Here is a 9,686-nt window from a genome sequence, read left to right on the forward strand (position 1 = left end):
GGTAGCCATCAAATATATGAAGAACAAGGTTAGTGTTCTTCAACAATTGCACAGACAAGTCTGAAAACTTACGTTTTCTGAGTTCACATGTGTATTTACATGGCACGGTAATGGAAAAAGGTAAAATCTACCTGTAAAAACCAGTTCAAGCCCTTTTTTTATGCTTCATGATGGCAGGGACGTAGCAGGGGGGGGGGTTTCTTGGGGTCCGGACTCCCCCTTCCGTTAGATAAAATGAATGGTGTGTGCTGCTGCGCCGCCACACCCAATCCCCATTATAATGGTGGCACTTAGTCGGACCCCCCCTTCCCAAATCCTGGCTACGTCCCTGATGAGGTCCAAAAAATCACACCAAAATCAGTGTTTCAATCAGGTAGGGTGCAAAGAAGTGCTACTTAACATGGTGGTTCAGAGATAGATACCAACCCTGAGCCACTAGCCACCACTCCCCAGTGAGTTTCCAGGAAAGAAAACACAATTGGAGCCAATGGGAAAAAATAATTGCCAGTCCCCCCCACATGCACAATATGTAGAATAAATAATAATAATAAAAATAAGAAGAAAAGAAGAAGAAGAAGAAGAAGAAGAAAAAGAAAAGAAGAAGAAGAAGTTATTCTATATACTGCTTACCTTATACAAGATCATAGCGGTGTACAGTTAAAACAACATTAAAACAGAAGAATAACGATAAAACACATCAATATCAACATCTAAGACCATATAAAAACATCAATTCCCGCAAAATACCAAATCAATAAAACAACAGAATAAACAACTCAAGCCATTGGGGAAAAATTGGCGGAAGAGGAAAGTTTTTAGCATCCTCTTAAATCCCTCAAGGGAGGTGGACGGTGCAGAGCCGACGGGCAGGGTATTCCATAGTCTAGGGGCTGAGGTAGAAAATGCCTCTGTTGTTGCACTATAATGTGCACTCGGAATAGACAGAAGATGTTTCCCGCCGCCGACCTAGAGTGCGGGACGGATTATACGGGGAGAGGCGTCCTCCAAGTACCCGGGGCCCAATCCATTTTAGTTCTGTCCTTTCCCACTGCTACACAGTGCAAAAGTAGAAGCGGCAGTAAGGTTGTGCTTCTCATATTCCGTAATAAACAAATTGCACACAGATATGAGTAGACATTATAGTCAGAGAACATGCTGTTGTACCTAGATGAACAGAAACCATTGTTCTGATGTTTAGAGTCAGCACCTCCTCTTCATAACATGTCATGATGCCAATATGCCAAGCATCAGCATTGTATAGTATTGGGAAATCTGCTGACGCACACCATTTATCTCACTGTTAATTTCCTTCCTAGTGCACACATGCAATATCCCTTACTATTAATAGTGAGAATCTTCAGTGTCACCTAGAGACATTTGTTGTTATTGTCCTTTTTTGAAGTCATTTATGACTTAGGGTGACCCTAAAGTGAACCTATCATGAGATTTTCTTGGGCAGAATTTGTTCAGAGGCGGTTTGCCTTGCCTTCCCTGAGGTTGAAAGTGTGACTTCCCCAAGGTCACTTGGTGGTTTCCATGACCAAGCAAGGATGTGAACCCTGGTCTCTCAGTGTTCTACTCCAACACTTAAAACCCTACAACCTTACTGGTTTCCCACCTAAGATATAGACTGCATAAATATATGTGGATTTTTTAAATTCTAGCTGAGGTTATGCAGTGGTAAGCTGATGTATTCCAATGCAGTCATAAGAGAAGCACCAAGTATGACCTCAAAAGTCTTTCGGGGTTCCGAGTCATATGCTGTTCTACCTGAGATTGAGTCCTTTGGAACACCACAGGATTTATGAATGGGCCCAGACTACTTGCAGGAGCATCTCCTTCCATATAATCTACCCGTACACTTCGGTCTCTCTGGGAAGAACCTGTTACAACCTAAGAAGACCAGGTTGTCAGTGGTGACCCAGAGGACCTTCTCATCTATCGCTTCCAGGCCTGGAACGACCTGCCGACGAGATCCATCATCTTACCACCTTGGAAGCCTTTAAAAAGGCAATCAAGTTGATCCTTCGGGCAGGGCTTCCCACATGAGCCTCCTTGACTTGCCTCCCCTCTACATACTACACTACTATTCTACTATTGCTGCTGTAACTTCTACTGCTCCTAATACATCGATATGGAATTACCATCCCTGTCCTCCCCCTCCAAGATAACCTTTCCTGCACAATTCACCCACAATGTTTTATTTTATTTATTTTTTTTTTATGCTTGTATGGCATGTTTTTATATTATCTGCTGTTTAATCCTATTTATGGTTTGGAGTTATGTTTTATGATTGATGGGGAGGCTGGGTTTGGGGGATTTTTTTCTTTTTCAATTGTAATTTTTAATTATATGCTATGTCATTTTGCTGTTGTATCGCGCTTTGATTCCTTGAAAAAAGCGGAGATAATAATAAAATAATAATAATAAGCATAGGGTGGTGGTGTTACTGACTGGTTTCTTTCACAAAAAATTGCACAGCTTCTTGACCATAATTTTGGAGGTGGCTCTGCATGTCAACCACATCAGAAATTACATGCATTCATACAATCTAACAATCATCATTGCTCTTGACCAATATATCCAATAGCAGTGCTATCTGTTCTTCTGAATTGTGGGTATCAGTGTAAGAAAAAGTTGGTAATGAAGAAAAAAGGGGAAACCTGATTAAGGTAATATGTGAAACAGCTATAATTTAAAAGAAAATGTTGGCTGTTTGGAATATTACCAAATGATCTTGAATTTAAGAGTAAAACGATACTGTTCAACCTTTCCTTCTCTCTCTCATCTCATCTCTCTCTCTCACACATACACACACAACACAGAGTTCATTTAAAGAAGATTTGAGAGTATGATGCAATATCAGCGGCATTTTTCTAACTTATTTCGTTTTAATTTGAAAGCTCAGTTTAGGCTCAAATGGCAATTTTGAAAATCGACTCTTGGGGCACAGTTAAGAGTGTTATTTTTTTTTTAAAAAACTTTTTTTTAATAAACATTTTGTATTTAAGACAGTGAAGTGCAGTTCTAAAACAGCAACGTTTTCATATCTAAAAATCTGGACGAAAGTCTTAAAACTTTGAAACTACAAGTAAACAAAATTTATCTTTCATACACAAAACAATTGAAACCATAACAAAACCAGGTTCTTCTTCTGATCTAAAATCAATTTAAAAATAGCCACTTTCCTAAACTTTGGGAACAGAGAAACAGATATTAAAAAAAAAAAAAACCAGATCGGTTTACTTAAATAACTTAATAAACCACTCAGTACAATGTGAACATTTCATCTCTTTTCCTTTCCCTTCCTCCCACCATCCTACCTTAAGAAGAATGGTGAAAATTCTCTCGGTTAGACAGATATTTTTAGTAACATGAATAGATGCTTATTAGGATGGTATTCCCAAGGTGTCTGTAAATGCTTTTACTAGTGGTGTAATATGCCATATAGTATTGTATCAAGTTATTATATTAAATAAATGCTCAACAGTGTCGTGTGTTCCATTAAGGCGTTTCTGAACAAAGAAAATGTGACATAAATTGATCATCATCCCTTTATGATTCTTTTAACTTCATTTCAAAAAGTCATTTGAAATCAATAAAAGCCGGAACTTTTTTTAAAGCATTTTTTAGGAACCAAGGTTTTAAAATGTATTATCAGCCCATTGCTACAATTTGATTTAGTATCATATTTTTTTAAAAAAGATAGTTGCATTGACTTTTCTTGCTGAATTCTGATATTCTGTCAGATAATGTGAAGTATTATTTAAAAGTCTTCATCTTATAGATTCACTTTATCCAGTCACAAAACTGAACAAGATGGCACACACTTTCTCTATACTTTATACCCGCTAATTTTTTTAACAACCTGACATACACAGAGTTGCTCAGAACTGAAGAAATCTGGCAATTCCTGGGGCAAATTTAAGTCAGAAAGACATTGTTTTAATCTATTTGCCATTTAGATACACACGACACCTGCCGTCTGGCAAGCCTGGTTATTCTAAAAGTCATATATTCAGACCAGACTTAGATAGTCAGATTGAATTTCCTTGGTGTCCCCTTTGATTGTGACCATCACACTCATTTCACATGCTTTCAGAACTCCACTATGATGTGTGTTACAGCATGAATGGATATTTTTTAACCAGGCCGACTTGACTGTGGGATTCACTGTGGGATTTAATGATGAGTTCATGGTTTTTTGCAAGATGTGGTTGTGTTGTTACTTGCCATTTTATTATGATTTTTTTGTGATTGTTTGTTTCAAATGTTTGTGCAGAGAACGTGAACTGAGGCATTTTTAAAAATAAAACAAACAAACATATAAATCGCCTGCCTGTTTTCTATACAGATTAATGTTGCATCTCAATAAAAAATGAGAAACCCCAAATATATTCCGGGAACCATCTTTCTATTCAATGAAACAGCAACCAGACCAGAGACGGCCAAACACACACACAACACACCACACACACACACACACACACACAACACAGAGGGAAGGATCTATGGCTTACTGTAGCTTTTTAAAATACACATCTTCATCCCGATGAATTATTGCAAGTGGTTTTGTGTTGTGATGTGCACAGCCATTCAGACAGTATCAGTTTCATTCTTTTGGGGGTCTCCTGGGAAAGCAACTTCTGGTTTGTCTGGAGTTTCTATGCTTTCAACTCATTAAATAGAAAGCTACAAAACCAACCCAGTTTGTTAGTGTGGGAGCAGGGTATGTCCATGATTTCAAAGGATCCTGAAACCAAATCTATTTAGGTTTGCTTTGGGAATAAAAAAAGAAACACACACGTTAATAATTTCAGATGTAACTTCCCTTCTTCACCTGTCTGTTTTAAATGCATGAAGCTTACATAAGGGGATGACCTTTGTTTTTAAACATCTGTTGTGAGATTAAAAATAAGATTTTAATTTCTGGCATGCTATTGATGTTAGGGAAAAACTAGGATAGAAAGCGTTTTTAGCTATCTGCTAGTTGACAAGAGGGCAGGATTAGGTTTCTTTAAGGGAATTACACTTTGATGACCCCAGTAAACATATAAAACTGTTAGCTAATGGGGGTGCGGAGGGGGCAGATTTAAGTGTTTGATCAGAAATCCTGCATGAGCATATTGATATATTAAGTGGAAATTTGATTAGTAACCTAGTGACAAGGGGATCAGATCCACTCTCAGCATACAACAGATTCGGGCAGGACATGCCTTTTTTTTGTCTCTTTGAAGGAAAGAAACATTTGTACAGAATCAAGACAGCGTATTGGATAATTTAAAAAGTTGTTGCATTATGAACCTGAAAATCACCTTTTTAATTATTTTGCTTGGAAATATGTTTGCAGTTAGTTTGATTCAAAACATATACACATACTTTAATCAGACACTTTCCAATACAACATAAAAGACTATTTTTTCAAGGAGAGACCATTGTCCTCTCCCGGACAGAGAGGTTAAGCTTTTCAAGTCTTCAATGTGTAATATAGTCAGAAATGAAGAGGAAAAGAGGAAGGGACCTGGCCAAACATGAGTTTCAGAAGGGGAGTTGTTATTTTGTGTGATACTTTTAAAATGCAGTGGTTCATTTGGTTATATGGCACTTCTACCCCCTGAAGTTCCATTAGAACAGGAAGAGGAAAGAAACTGCTTCAAGTTTTTCAAAATGTTGTTTATTTTCTTAACTAGTTAAGAATTGTAACAACACTTAACTAATTGCTATAAGAAAAATAGTCCTCTGTTTTGATGGTTAGCCTCCTTTATTTGCATTTAATTGGAAGGAAGCTGAAATTAACTTACCATTGCAAATGGAAGGACCCACAGTTGTTTTTGGTGTATATTAAAACAAGCCCACACAGCTAGTGAAACATCATTTAGCTTCACTGACATCAACAGATTTGTACAAAACTCTGCAAATGAAGACCTGGCCTTACTATATTTTGCAGAGTCCAGGGCTGTTACAGACAGCCAAAATAAAGCTGTTTGAGTGCACTTAGGAGGTATGGTATTCAATGATACATGCGTCCTAAGAGTCCAAAGGCCGCACCAAAGCCACGTTCCAGCCTAAGGACGGGAGTGCAGCTGTGGTGAAGTTTCCAGACTCTTAGGACTCATGCATCATTGAAATACCATACTCCAAAGTGACTCGAAGCAGCTATTTTGGGCTGTCTGTAACAGGCCAAGGTTTCACAACACAAGACGCTTCAAACATTTAGATTTGTGGCTTAAATTAAATCAAGCAAAAATCAGGAATTGGTTTCTATCATCTTGGATTCTAAATTGACTCCAATATTTAGATGTCACAGTTTGCCTAGTCATTGCCAACTTTTGATGACTGTGCTGAATACGTAGCATAACATTGTGTGTTTTCTCAAATTCATGGGCTTTCTCTCTTGCAGATGTCCTTAGAACTGCAGCCACTTACACATGGAAATTTTGTCAGCCCACTTTCTTTTGGGGATATAGCTGAGAAATGCCAAAAAGTACTGTTCTTTTGGTGGTTGGTGGAGGGGGGGAGTGGCCAGGTACTCTCCAGAAATTTGGATTATGCATCCCATAAATCTCATCCAGGCTGGGGGTTGAAGGAGTTGAGTTCGAACAAACTGGAGGTACTGATATTGACTATTTCTAACAGCTGTCAGATAAACACTTTAGTGTAATAATTTCAGAGTTGTTTTGGGTATTTCCTACTTTCTCAAAGGTTTTAACCTCTGGGGGTGTTCGTTTCCTTTGTGGCATTGTGCAGAACCAGACCAGGATTCAGCAAGAGTTGTGCAATACCAGTTGGTACAACGGTGCAGTATTTGCACAGAAATCTTAGTAGTCAACAATGCATTGTCATGTTAATTTATGTTGAATTTCTCATCTTTATAAATTAATAATATATTACAAAATAAATCATTACACTAGAGTAAAGATGTCAAGTGACCATGCATGGTAGGCAATGAGGACTATTTTCTACATATTTATAACAGAGACTGGACTGTTCTTACTTTTAACTTAATATGTATCTAATTTTTTCCTCTTTTGCTTGCTTAGCTGTATCTCGTTTATTGGGTTATTCCTAATATCTAGGATAACCGGCTAGTTGAGAGAGAACTGAGCGCTTAGCTGGTAGAGAATACTGTTTCTGGAGATAGATTTACTTAAAGGGATGATATGTTGGTTGTGTTTAAAGTGATATTATAGTTTAGGATCGTGACCGAGGCCGTTTGACTAATACTATTGGTACTGTGGAATAATCATAGTGAGTGTTGTGCGCCTTAGTGTATAATTTATAGTCTGTTGAACTTTTTTGTTAATTGGAGAATTTATAATTATAATATCATTCTTGTAATCAGGCGGTGAACAGCAGCGTTTACTATAGCGGTTCCTTGGATGATACATTGCTGGGTATGAATGTAGTATAATAAAAAATTTAATTTAGACTAATGTTGGCTCGTCTAAACTGTCGTTTGATGTTATGATCGACTCATATAGTGTATTAATAGACTGATCTCGCTTTTATATTATAGGTTTTTAATTTTGGTGTGTTGGTAATTGGGTTATAAAGAATTAACGCAATTATAATAAGATGGGTTCCCAAGAACTATTTTCAATATATAAGTAGAAGATTAAGGTGATGCTGTGTTTTGGAACTCAGATACGATGTAAAAGATATGTTAGTGAGTATGTACTGAAGGAGGGACCTACTAGGCAGCTGTTGTTATGTACTTAGTAAGCATGTTATTGAGTGATGGAAGCAATTAATGATAAATCAAGGGTAATTGGAAATGTGGGTATAGGTAAGTATAATTCTTGATATATAAAAATAATTGGACTTTACTGTCTTGAAGCATTACTGCATATAAATTTCGAAATTATCTCTAAGTTTTGTAAGATTAAAAATAAATGTATCTAACATCAAAATTAATAAGGGAGTTTCTCAAAAGAAGAATTATAACTGTAATAATACTGTAAGTTTTGATACGTGTGCGCTATGTAGTGTCCATTTTGGAACCTATAAATGTAAATTAGGTTTATAAATATTCCATACGTTTGGGAATTAGTTGTTCCTACATATATATATGAAGTTATGAGCACTATAATTAGCTTAATACTGACGGTTGCTAATCGCTCCTGAGACTTTTTCCACACTAATATTTGAAAATGGTCGGGTAACTTTGTTAGAGACTTTTTACAATGATTTTAAGTGAGTTACATTGCTGACTCATTCTTTATATTGTGAATAACCTAGTATACTGTAATTAATACTTCTTCTACTCTCGCTACTTCTTTCAATACTAAGGCCGAGGTCTGATGATCTTTGCAATCACTCTGATTAATCTCAAGCTTAATGCTATTGATAATAGCTTAGATCCTTCCTAAACTATAAGCACAACTCACACTTATATCAACTGCTCTGTTGACCAATTAATTTTATAGCTATTACTGACATATATTAAACATTTAGCCGTGATAACTAGTAGGTCCGGTGTTATTACCCGAGTGATATTATAATTCATGACAGGTCGGTTATAGTTTGCTTTATAGATTTAATCTACTAAGAAAATAATGAGCTTTTTGGGTAACATGTATCGCTCACGTTATAAAAGATGCATAACTTTTTTGTTGTAAATATCGGTACATATTAATATTAATCGACTACTACGATAAACTAAAGTACTCATACATAAATGAAACCAATTTAATGAGATCTCCATAGTTAAAATCTCCTGCGGGTAAAGTCTGAACTACAATATTATCTTATTAATAATCTTATTCCTGACTTCTATTCTTATCCTCTGTATATGAGCGTCTCAAGAAATTAGCACGTCTCTACTGTTTTATCTTGTTGAGAGTTTCTTGTATATAATACTAAGATAATAGCTAACTTGTTCATGCATAATGAACTTATGTCTTTTTACTATAATAAAATAACCTCTATTCTTTAACGGATTGATGATAAGATCCCTCAAGTTATTTTATTAACAATATATAATATTAGTCATTTGTAAAATGATTAGTATATACTTAATTATCTTCAGTGTGATGGATTCATAAAAACTGATTGATTCATATATACTAATGTTACCATATTAAGTGGTTTATTATTGTAATCGTCAATTCATTGGATCATAGGTTCTATTAATATACTATAAGTTGAGCATTGTTGTTAGGATGTCTAAACACAAGATTGACTTAGGATCTTACACATACATAACTTGTACATAATGTAGGTATACATCATCATCTAGATACTCTATTCCTGTGAAACTAATAGCCTTTAAGTCTGATGAAACCTGCTACCGATAGAACTACAAACAATCATAAATCTCCATAAGTATTATAAAGATTATCACCTTTGAAAGTATTTAATTTTATTCTCTATGTGACTAATTATTAATAAACGTCCGGCGACTATAAATGATATATTTATTAGTGAAGGCATGTTGTTTTATTATGGATTCAATATAAGTTTACTAATAGCCTATTCTAATAATATTGAGTCTGGTACTTAATACATGCTATTTATCCATTACGTTTATTTTAGATCCTTTCCAGATCCTCGATGGATAAATAATATATACGAATTAAGGTAATTGTGGATTGAGATAACCATGCTTCATTGTAATGATGAAATATAGTATTGGTCTTTAGTGATTGGGGAGTTTATCCTTTTGTTTTTGAGAGCGTTATAGTGCA

Source organism: Sceloporus undulatus, chromosome 3 (assembly GCF_019175285.1).
Source record: "Sceloporus undulatus isolate JIND9_A2432 ecotype Alabama chromosome 3, SceUnd_v1.1, whole genome shotgun sequence".
Taxonomy (NCBI): Eukaryota; Metazoa; Chordata; class Lepidosauria; order Squamata; family Phrynosomatidae; genus Sceloporus; species Sceloporus undulatus.